Consider the following 11,630-nt stretch of genomic DNA (forward strand, 5'->3'; position numbering starts at 1 on the left):
TTGTCCTAGAATTTCTAAGCAAACAGCGGGAGGCAGGGCTTTCTCTATAGATTCCATTTTATGGAACAGTCTGCCTACCATGTGAGAGACGCAGACTCGGTCTCAACCTTTTAAGTTCTTTATGAAGACTTTATCTCTCAGTAGGTCAATTATGATTGAGTGTAGCCTGGCCAGGAGTGTGAAGGTGACGGAAAGGCTCTGGAGCAACGAACGCCCTTGCTGTCTCTGCCAGGCCGGTTTCCCCTCTCTCCACTGGATTCTCTGCCTCTAACCCTGTTACAGGGCTGAGTCACTGGCTTGCTGGTGCTCTTTCATGCCGTCCCTAGGAGGGGTGCGTCACTTGAGTGGGTTGAGTTACTGACGTGAACTTCTGTCTGGGTTGGCGCCCCCCTTGGTTTTGTGCTGTGGTGGAGACCTTTGTGGGCTATACTCGGCCTTGTCTACAGGATTGTAAGTTGGTGGTTGAGGATTACCCTCTAGTGGTGCGGGGGCTGTGCTTTGGCAAAGTGGTGGGGTTATATCCTTCTATTTGGGCCCTGTCCGGGGGTTTCTTCGGATGGGGCACAGTGTTCCTGACCGCTCCTGTCTAGCCTCCAGTATTTATGCTGCAGTAGTTTGTGTCGGGGGGCTAGGGTCAGTTGGTTACCTGGATATTCTCCTGTCTTATCAGTTCTGTGTGAATTTTAAGTATGCTCTCTCTAATTCTCTCGTTCTTCTTCTCTCTGAGAACCTGAGCCTAGGACATACGTCAGGACTACCGGGCATGATGACACCTTGCTGTCCCCAGTCCGCCTGGCCTTGCTGCTATTCCAGTTTCAACTGTTCTGCCTGTGGTTACGGAAACCCCTACCTGTCCCAGACCTGCTGTTTTCAACTTTAATGATCGCTATGAAAGCAACTGAGATTATTCTGATTATTATTTGACATGCTTGTCATTTATGGAATTTTGAAATCTTGGCTCTCTCTAATTTCTCCTTCTCTCTTTCTTTCTCTCGGAGGACCTGGGCCCTAGGACATGCGTCGGGACTGCCGCCCGTGGTGATCCTTGCTGTCCCAAGTCGCCTGGCCTTGCTGCTATTCCATTTCAGCTGTTCTGCCTGCGGTTATGGAACGCTACCTGTCCCAGACCTGTGTTTTTTCAACTCTTGATGATCGGCTATGAAAAAGCCAACTGAAAATTATTCATGATTATTATTTGGACCATGCTTGTACTTATGAACATATTTTTGAACATGCTTTGGCATAGGGTTCTGGTTATAATCTCACACCGGCACAGCCCAAGAGGACTGGCCACCCTCATAGCCTGGTTCTCTCTAGGTTTCTTCTAGGTTTTGGGCCTTCTAGGACGTTTTTCCTAGCACGGGCTTCTACACCTGCATTACTAGCTGTTTGGGGTTTTAGGCTGGGTGTCTGTACAGCACTTCGAGATATTAGCTGATGTACGAAGGGCTATATAAAATAAAATTGATTGATTGATTGATTGATTGATTCACAACAAGTGTAGCTTTAATTTGGTGTCTTTCATGTGTGATTTCATGAAAGTTGGATTTTTATAGTAATTTATTTGAATTTGGCGCTCTGCATTTTTACTGGCTTTTGACCAAGTGGTACGTTAGCGTCCCACATATCCCAGAGAAGTTAAAATAACATCAAATTGATCAGAAATACAGTGTAGACATTGTTAATGTTGTAAATGACTWTTGTAGCTGGAAACGGCAGATTTTTCTATGGAATATCTACGTAGGCGTAGGCAGAGCTGCAAAKGAAAAGCCATATCTCAGCCTGGCCAATAAAAATAAAATATTAAGATGGGCAAAAGAACATAGACACTGGAMAGAGGAACTCCTAGAAGGCCAGCATCCCGGAGTCGAATCCACTGTTGACGTTGAGACTGGTGTTTTGTGGGTACTATTTAATGAAGCTGCCAGTTGAGGACTTGTGAGGCGTCTGTTTCTCAAACTAGACACTCTAATGTACTTGTCCTCTTGCTCAGTTGTGCACCTGGGCCTCCCACTCCTCTTTCAATTCTGGTTAGAGACAGTTTGCGCTGTTTTGTGAAGGGAGTAGTATGCAGCGTTGTACGAGATCTTCAGTTTCTTGGCAATTTCTCACATGGAATAGCCTTCATTTCTCAGACCAAGAATAGACTGACGAGTTTCAGAAGAAAGTTATTTGTTTCTGGCCATTTTGAGCCTGTAATCGAACCCACAAATGCTGATGTTCCAGACACTCAACTAGTCTAAAGAAGGCCAGTTTTATTGCTTATTTAATCAGAACAACAGTTTTCAGCAGTGCTAACATAATTGCAAAATGGGTTTCTAATGATCAWTTGGCCTTTTATAATYATAAACTTGGATTAGCTAACACAACATGCCATTGGAACACAGGAGTGATAGTTGCTGAAAATGGGCCTCTGTACGCCTATGTTGATATTCCAGTAAAAAGCAGCCGTTTCCAGCTACAATAGTAATTTATAACATTAACAATGTCTACACTGTATTTCTGATCAATTTGATGTTATTTTAATGGACAAAAAATGTGCTTTTCTTTCAAAAACAAGGAAATGTCTAAGTGATCCCAAACTTGTGATTTCTGTCCATATAGAGTAGTTGAAGCAAATTGACAGTTTCTATAATTCTTTCAGGATGAGCTGAATATGAGATTTTATGAAATAAAAGGTCAGCAGACATACAGACGCCCATGCTGATCTCATGCGGTTTTATGTTCTCCTATCTGACCAATGATCGATCCATCATTCCCCTGAGTTAGCTGCTATCAGATATGATGTGCAGCACTGACAGACAGGCCAAAGCCTGAGCTCACTGAGATCACCACCAGAATACAAAATGGCCCCCAGGAAAAACTCCATTGCATCAAAGTTTTTGTAGAAATACTGGACTTGGATAATTGGACACAACTTCACTAGTATGGTTCTGTAATTTCATATTCACTTTAATCTATTGTTTTCTTCCTTTTCCTACGATGAATCATTCATTCTGTTTAGTTTGTTTTAACTTTCAACTGCAATATTAATACATGGATTAAATCAAGTACAATTTCAGCCAAAAGCATTACTTACAAAGTTTTATAATGCAAAGCAAATTGCAATTAGTTACAGTTGGCATAGTTGATTCACTAATTAACACAATAATGTAATCCTTTTCCATCACTGATGAGACTGTAAGGTGCAGTATTATACAACAAAATAATAATTATCAACTCAAAAAGTTATTAATCCTCTCACAGTATGATGGATGATATTGTCCCAAATCAACTTATTTTAAAAGCATAGAAACCTTTTTTCCCATTCCCACAAAAAAATGCAACAAAGTGCCTATGAAAAGCCCTCACTGTCACTCAGAAACKTATTCCAGTATCTGCCTGCCTGCCTGCCTGCCAGCTGAAAATCTTTGCCAGAGTGTGTGTGTGTGTAGTCAACCTGCCCCTCCCCCCAAAGCATAGTCTAGTAGCCTACTGACTTTACAAGCCTGATTCTGAAATTAGGGAGAGAGATTTTTAATTAGAGAAGAATGGATGAACCTTTTTGATGCTAGATAAGCAAACTATAGTTATCACATTTCACATTGAACATATTATCTACAAAAAGTTATGACGTGCTTTTATTTGAATTCTGATGCCGCACTGCACACAATTTCGGTTCAACCCCTGCTTGATATATGAGATATTGTGGATGTGAGTTTAAAATGTGATTTTTTTCCAGTAGTTTAGTATGAATAATGTGACTAGAATCTACATGGATGTGTTGTGTTGATGGGTCAGGGATAGAGGGTGTAAGTGTGTTTGTGGTCATGTTTTAGGGATAGGGGTAAGAGGTGACTCCTTTGAGAATTGCCCTGATTGATTGCAATCCATACTTCCACCTGGTCAATTCATCCATTACCACAGGGTAAGAGAAAGAGACGCCATCATCCCACCATCACTACTACTGTAGATGAGATGTGAGGTGAGAAGAGGGAAGGAGAGGAAGAGAGGGAGCTCAGAAGAGAGGAGAGGGAGATGAGAAGAGAGGAGAGGGAGATGAGAAGAGAGGAGAGGGAGATGAGAAGAGAGGAGAGGAGAGAGAAGAGAGGAGAGGAGAGATGAGAAGAAGAGGAGCAGGGAGATGAGAAGAGAGGAGAGGGAGATGAGAAGAGAGGAGAGGGAGAGAGAGAGAGAGAGGAGAGGGAGAGAGAAGAGAGAGAGAGGAGAGGGAACGAGGAGAGAGAGAGGAGAGGAGAGAAGAGAGGAAGGAGATGAGAAGAGAGGAGAGGGAGATGAGAAGAGAGGAAGAGGAAGATGAGAAGAGAGGAGATGGAAGGAGAAGAGAGAGAGAGAGGGAGATGAAGAAGAGAGAGAGAGGGAGATGAGAAGAGAGAGGAGAGGAGATGAGAAGAGGCAGAGGAGAGGGAGATGAGAGAGAGAGAGAGAGATGAGAAGACGAGGAGAGGGAGATAAGAGAGAGAGAGAGAGGAGAGGAGAGAGAGAGAGAGAAGAGAGGAGAGGGAGAAAGAGGAGAGGGAGATGAAAAGAGAGAGGAGAGGGAGAGGAGATAGAGAGAAGAGAGAGAGGAATGAGAAGAGAAGGAGAGGAGATGAGAAGAGAGGAGAGGAGATGAGAAGAGAGGAGAGGAGAGGGAGAAGAGAGAGAGAGGAGAGGGAGATGAGAAGGAGGAGAGGAGATAGAGGAGAGGAGATGAAGAAGAGAGGGAGAGGAGAGTAGATGAGAGAGAGGAGAGGGAGATAGAAGAGAGGAGAGGGAGATGAGAAGAGAGATGGAAATAAGAGTAGAGAGAGAGGGAAGAATGAGAAGAGAGGAGAGGGAGAGATCAGAGATAGGGAGATAAGGAGAGGAGAGGAGAAGGAGAGGGAGATGAGAGGAAGAGGAGAGGAGATGAGAGAGGAGAGAGAGGGAGATGAGAGGAGGTGAGAGGGAGATGAGAGAGAGAGGAGAGGGAGATGAGAAGAGGAAGAGAGAGTAGGAGGAAAGAGAGGAGAGGGAGATGAGAGAGAGTAGAGGAGATGAGAAGAGAGGAGAGGGAGATGAGAAAGACCCACTGGGCACACACTAGTTGAATTAACATTGTTTCCACATAATTTCAATGAAATTACGTTGAGCCAACGAATAGACATGAATTTACTTCTGTGACCAGTGAGAGAAATAATGGACGAATGAGGAGAAAGGAGAGTGATGACAGAAGAGGGATAGGAGAGAGGGGGAAGTGGAGGTGAGGGAGTTCTTGCGCCGGTCCCAGCCACCACAGCTCCCATTGACCCAGAAGTGAAGTACTTAGAGGCAATCAAAAACTGCATTGTACTCGCCATTACTGGGGATGCGCAAGGGGTTAAATTACGCTGGGGTGAAAATGAGGGAGAGGATGGGGGAGGAAGAGGAAGACAAAGCGTGGATGATATTGAGTGTTGGCAGTTTCAGTGACAGGCATTGTAGAGTGCCACAGAGGCCATGGAGCACTAGAGAAAAAGTGGAGAGAGCAGCCAGACGCTGGAAATGAGGGCAAAATGAAGCCTCTCAGATGGGGCTGGTGATCCATAGGTGAGAGGAGAGGATGTGGAGGAGAGGAGGGAAACAGGCCTCTAATCAGGCCCTTGTCGATAAACAATAAACACATTACAAATGATAGTGGGCTTCTCCGACACAGTCAGCCAATTATGAGAGGCAGCTTTTGTTTGGTTTTAGAAATCTCTTTTTTTCCGGGGGAGAAGTGGTTTGGCGCTTGGCTTGTAATGGGAGGCGGATTACCAGGCTTTCACAGAGAGGGCAGCATGGTTCTGTAATGGGGGCGATTACCCAGCTTACAGAGAGGGCAGCAGGTGTCTGTAATGGGAGGCGATTACCCAGCTTCACAGAGAGGGCAGCAGTGGTTCTGTAATGGGAGGCGATTACCCAGCTTCACAGAGAGGGCAGCAGTGGTTCTGTAATGGGAGGCGATTAGCCAGCTTCCACAGAGAGGGCAGCAGTGGTTCTGTAATGCGGAGCATTACCCAGCTTCACAGAGAGGGCAGCAGTGGTTCTGTAATGGGAGGCGATTACCCAGCTTCACAGAGAGGGCAGCAGTGGTTCTGTAATGTAAATGCATGGCCCTCTAAGCAAATCTCTCCAAACTAAGCACTCACTCTGACAAGGGAGTCAATAAGGCGAGCAGGCGGTGAGTTGTGGAAAGAAGTGTACACAGCACTTCTGTTTTAACACGAATCAGCCTTCACAAACAAATCAGCTAACTATAGCACACAACAGAGCCCATATCTGTCGTTAGAAACAAACTCCAAGGAGAAAGGTCGATATGTTTTTTTTTCTTCTCAAATACTGGCTGATACTGAACTTAAGCGCTTCAAAATACTTATTTGATGTATGCTTTAATATGCACTGGCAGCACCGAGGGCATGAGACAAAGAGAATGAATAAAGTTTATTCTTCCATTTTCTATATCTCTTCTGACTTTCCAAAGACCAAACAGCCATTGGGTCGTGCAAATTACATGTCATGGTGGCATGTCACAAAAAATACTCCCCGAACCCGAGCTATTACTTTGGGACACCAACAATTATCTGGCCCTTTTAATTCTATGCTAAATATATCCTGAATACTTTCTGATTACGTCTCTGCAGGCAGCCCGTCTCCCAATGAAATAATTACAGAACTTGTTCTTCCCCTTCTGTCTTATTACCTGACAGATGGAACCAGTGACCAAAGAAAATATATTCCTCCCGAAAAGCTTCTCAACATATTCTATAGTCACTCCCCTCACACAGACAACTTGGTTGACAAACAAATAGATAAAGGAGAATATATACAAATAAAGAATAGTGTGTTTGTGTGAGCTTGCTGTATGACTGCCCTGATACTGACCTCCATCAAAGATAATGAACTATGAACACGTCACTTCAATTCTCTGGGTAYACGCTGCCCTTAGGCACAGATCTAGGAACAACTTACGGTAATACCCTTGTTAAAACCAAGTATAGAGTTTATTTGTCATAATTAATTGGTATTAGATTTAAAAGGTGATCTAATTGCTCCTGAATTGTAATGTCGTTAATGCATTTCTTTTGAATAAATATTTATTTAATGTACAAGTGAATAGCTTGGTTTACTTTTAAGTTTTAGTTTTGACCAATAAGGTAGCTGGTTAAGCTGTGGCCAATGAGAGAGTTGACCTGGTTAACAGGAGGTCTGGGGAAAAGTAGGGAGAGACATTATCAGTGTTGGTGAAGAAAAAACGATAAAAGTAGACAATAMAAATATAACAAAACCTATACCTACTGAGTTTTGAAGGGAAATAGTGATTTTATTTTATAAGAGAGTTATTATTATTTTGTTAAGAAAGACTTAGTAGAGACTCAAGCTACCGTCTCATCGTGGAGGTATTTGACAGCCTCGAGGTTAGCCTAGCAACGTGCGAGACCTGGAGAGAATTGCTTGTGGAAGATTAACGAGTCATGTTACCATTGGATATTTGTTGCTGCTAAGGAGTACTGTCTGCATTGATAGCTGTGGATCTTGTGAGGACACCTGCACGGAACTGCTATACTTCGCTGAGGAAATATCTACGAGTAGTGAGTAACTACAACGGCAGGGTGCTTCGGGACTTAATGTCTGTCGTCATTTTTTAGCTCCAACGCGCGCCAACTTGTTTAAGGACGCTTGCAAGTCATTTGGACATGGGTTGTGCACGACTCATTGGGTTTATTATTTATTTATTTTGATGTGGTACATTGAAGATGTGATAATATATATCTTGAGCCGTATGTCTGTTGCATTGGTGGAGTCATTTACTGTTCCAGTTTCATTTAATTAATGGGAAAGCATATCTTTTTATAATAACAAAAATCTATAATCATTCCATCTGAAGTTAATACCCTAGTTTGTCATSAGCCTAGATAGTTTACAATAGGGATTCTTATTGGAGATGTCCTTCTCACCTAACATCCCATGCTGTTGAGATATTCTATGTAAGGTAATATTGTGAGAGTCAAATTCGAGCCTGGTGAGAGGGTTACATTACCATCTCCGAATCATCATGCCAACCACTAGGTTGAAAAATACAAAACTAACCTAAGATCAGTGTCTTGGGGCAATTCCATCCTACTCCTCATTACTGTGCTTCTACATCTGCATTGCATTAAGGGTTTTTGGCTGGGTTTCTTTATAAGCTCTTTGTGACAACTGCTGATGTAAAAAGGGCTTTATAATTACAATTTGATTAAGTCAACAGGGAGTGTGAGCGATGGTGGCCCTATAGACCTTTTGCACAACATAGCAACGCCCACATCCACTCAACTTCCTACCTGATACATAGCTTCCTGTTCCGATCGCGTCCTGTCAGCTTGATTGTAGCCATACTAGCCTCGAAGTCGCTCGTTTTATCATTATATCAGTATATTATTAGAATCATATTTCTATAGCGTTTTTTATCATTCTTGTTGAAAATTCTGTTTATCCGTTCAGTTAGTGATTTTTGTGATTCGATTATTGTGTTCTGTATCTTTTTTTGTCTCTTAGCGCKTTAATAGCTAGCTAGCTAACTAGTAAGGTGACTAGCAATTAGTCAACGCCCACCTCCCTTACCAACCATGGCACTGTTTTACTCAAGGCGCTTGCAAGAGCTGCCAAAGATAACAGTGACAGATTTACATCGTCTGGCCAAGACAAGTAGCAAAGCACCAACCTCCAAGTTGGAAAAGGATTCAAATATTGTCTCCAGTTACCTTTTCAACTATGAAGGTAAGTATAGCCAAGTTGTCTATCAGGCCAGACAAGGACATTTACTGAAAGCTGTAACGTAGTTTAATTTAACAAAGTTTAGCGGTAGATTTTTTAATTCCTTTCTCTGCATGTTGGATGAGTGGATTATTCAAATCGATGACGCCAACTAAACAGACTTTTTGGGATATAAAGAAGGATTTTATCCAACAAAACGACCCTACATGTTATAGCTGGGACCCTTTGCATGACAAATCAGAGGAAGAATTTCAAAAAGTAAGTGTCACGACTTCCGCCGAAGTTGGTCCCTCTACTTGTTCGGGCGGCGTTCGGCGGTTGAGGTCGCCGACCTTCTAGCCATCGCTGATCCTCTGTTCATTTTCCTTTGGTTTTGTCTTGTCTTGTATCACACCTGGTTCCAATCGCATTCGTTATATGTTGTGTATTTAACCCTCTGTTCCCCCTCATTGTCCTTGTCGGTGATTGTTTGTTTGTAAGCTTTGTGCAAGATATGTTCTGGTGTACGACGGGTTTTGTACCCACTTGTATTATTTTGTATATTTCGGTTTTCAGAGTTTTTGAGCACTTATTAAACTGCTCTGACTTCCCTGCCACCAGCACGCACCCTTACAGAATCACCGACCGGCTATGGAGTCAGCAGGAGCAGGTACCCCGGTTATAGGGGTGGAGGAGCGCGTCCTGGAGCACGCAGCAATGCTTCATCATCTGKGCACCGCCATGGACCGCGTTGTCCGGACTATGGACCGCTGGGAGARACAGGGAGTTCTTCCAGCGCCTCCACCAGCACAACCGGGGTCTTCTCTGAGCGCCCTTTTCCACCTGGTTCCAGTGGGATTCGTCTCTCCCTGCCCCAGTAGTACGACGGAGAGGCTGCGAACTGCCAGGGGTTCCTGCTTCAACTGGAGCTATACCTGGTCACCATCCACCCGGCTCCATCGGGCCGTGAGAGGGTGTCCGCCCTCGTCTCGTGCCTCACCAGGAAAGCCCTGGACTGGGGGGCCAACGCCGTGTGGAGAGAGGGAGATGCGGCGTTGGACCAGTTTGAGGAGTTCACCCGTCTTCGACCACCCGCCCGAGGGTAGAGCGGCGGGTGAGCGCCTCTTCCATCTGAGGCAGGAGACGATGAGCATCCAAGAGTTCGCCCTGGAGTTTAGGACCCTGGCTGCTGGCGYGGGATGGAGCGACAGGGCCCTGATCGACCATTACCGCTGCAGTTTGTGCGAGGACGTTCGTCGGGAGTTGGCCTGCAGAAACACCACCCTCACGTTCGACCAGCTGGTGGACTTGTCCATCCGGCTGGACAACCTGCTGGCTATCCGCGGACGTTCTGATCGGGGTCCGGTAGTTCCATCCTCCCGCACCCCCTCTCCAATACCCATGGAGCTGGGAGGGGCAGTGCGCAGGGAGACCGGACGGGGTTCCCGCTCGTGCACCATCTGTGACCGCAGAGGTCACACTGCCGGTCGGTGTCGGGTTGTTTCCTCTGGGGATCTAGGCAGCAGGCAGGGCACTCTGGCGTCACCCCAGGTGAGCCGGCACCATTCTCACCCAGAGCCCTCTGTTGCACAGATGTTTGTGTTTGTCATTTTCCCTGAGGTTTCCCCGCATTCCCAGCATAAGGCACTCGTCGATTCAGGCGCGGCTGGGAATTTTATTGACAGAGCTTTAGCCCATAGTTTAGGGATCCCCATCGTTCCCGTGGATGTGCCTTTCCCCGTTCAAGCCTTAGATAGTCGACCATTAGGGTCAGGGTTGATTAGGGAGGTCACCGCTCCTCTGGGCATGGTGACGCAGGGGGGTCATACGGAGAGAATTAGTCTCTTCCTTATTGACTCTCCTGTGTTTCCCGTGGTGTTGGGCCTACCCTGGTTAGCTTGTCATAACCCCACTGTTTCTTGGCCACAGAGGGCTCTCACGGGGTGGTCGCGAGAGTGCTCAGGTAGGTGTTTAGGGGTTTCCGTTGGTGCTACTACGGTCTCCTGCGCCTGACTTCCCTGCCACCAGCACGCACCCTTACAGTAAGTTAATATTKAATTGCTATTTGTGAATTTATGAAACCTATGCCGGTGGAAAAATATTTTGATGTGGGGCTCCGTCCTCAAACAATCGCATGGCATGCTTTCGCTGTAATGGCTAATGTAAATCAGACAGTGCAGTTAGATTAACAAGTATTAATACATACATGTTTAGTAGCCATAATTGTTATGTTTATTTGTTTGAATTGCACGCCCTCCAGTTTCACTAGCGGGACACCTATCCCAGAATTAAGACGTACCTTTTACAATAGCTAGCTAACATTATGATTGCTCATTCTTTTTATTCCAAACAGTTTCAAACAGGGACAAAGTGACAGGAGAGGTCTGCATAAGGCCTTGCTGCTACAGGTCCGTGAGGAAAACTGAGAAACCACACAGTTTGAGTGTAGGGTGGAAAGTCAGCTGTTTGTGACACACTACATGCCGGTTACACAGTCAGAGATGAAGCCTAGTCTTAGACTAAGAAGTTCCTGTCAAGGACTAGGACTAGGCTTAACCCATATCTATGAAACCGTTCTTAGTGTAGTATTTGTTCAGTTGTCTTCCTTGCTGTTTATGTAAGCTCTGTTATGTTGGACGCATTAGATAAAATTTAATCAAGGGCATATACCCTTCATAGAAAAGCTGAAACCCGTATTGCTGTAATGAATTTAGTGGCTGTTGTATGTTGCGCCAGTCACTTATTTTTGCTGGTCGTGACACATGTTGAGTGATTTTATAGTCTAATCATTTTATTTTTATATCCCTACGTAGGTTGTACTGAAGCCAATAACAATGACACAACATCACTGTTCATGTGTTGCTGGCAGTGCATTATGCAACCACACAGTTACATTACTATTCCAGTCTGCATTC

The sequence above is a fragment of the Salvelinus sp. IW2-2015 genome, linkage group LG26 (assembly GCF_002910315.2).
Source record: "Salvelinus sp. IW2-2015 linkage group LG26, ASM291031v2, whole genome shotgun sequence".
In the NCBI taxonomy this organism is placed as follows: domain Eukaryota; kingdom Metazoa; phylum Chordata; class Actinopteri; order Salmoniformes; family Salmonidae; genus Salvelinus; species Salvelinus sp. IW2-2015.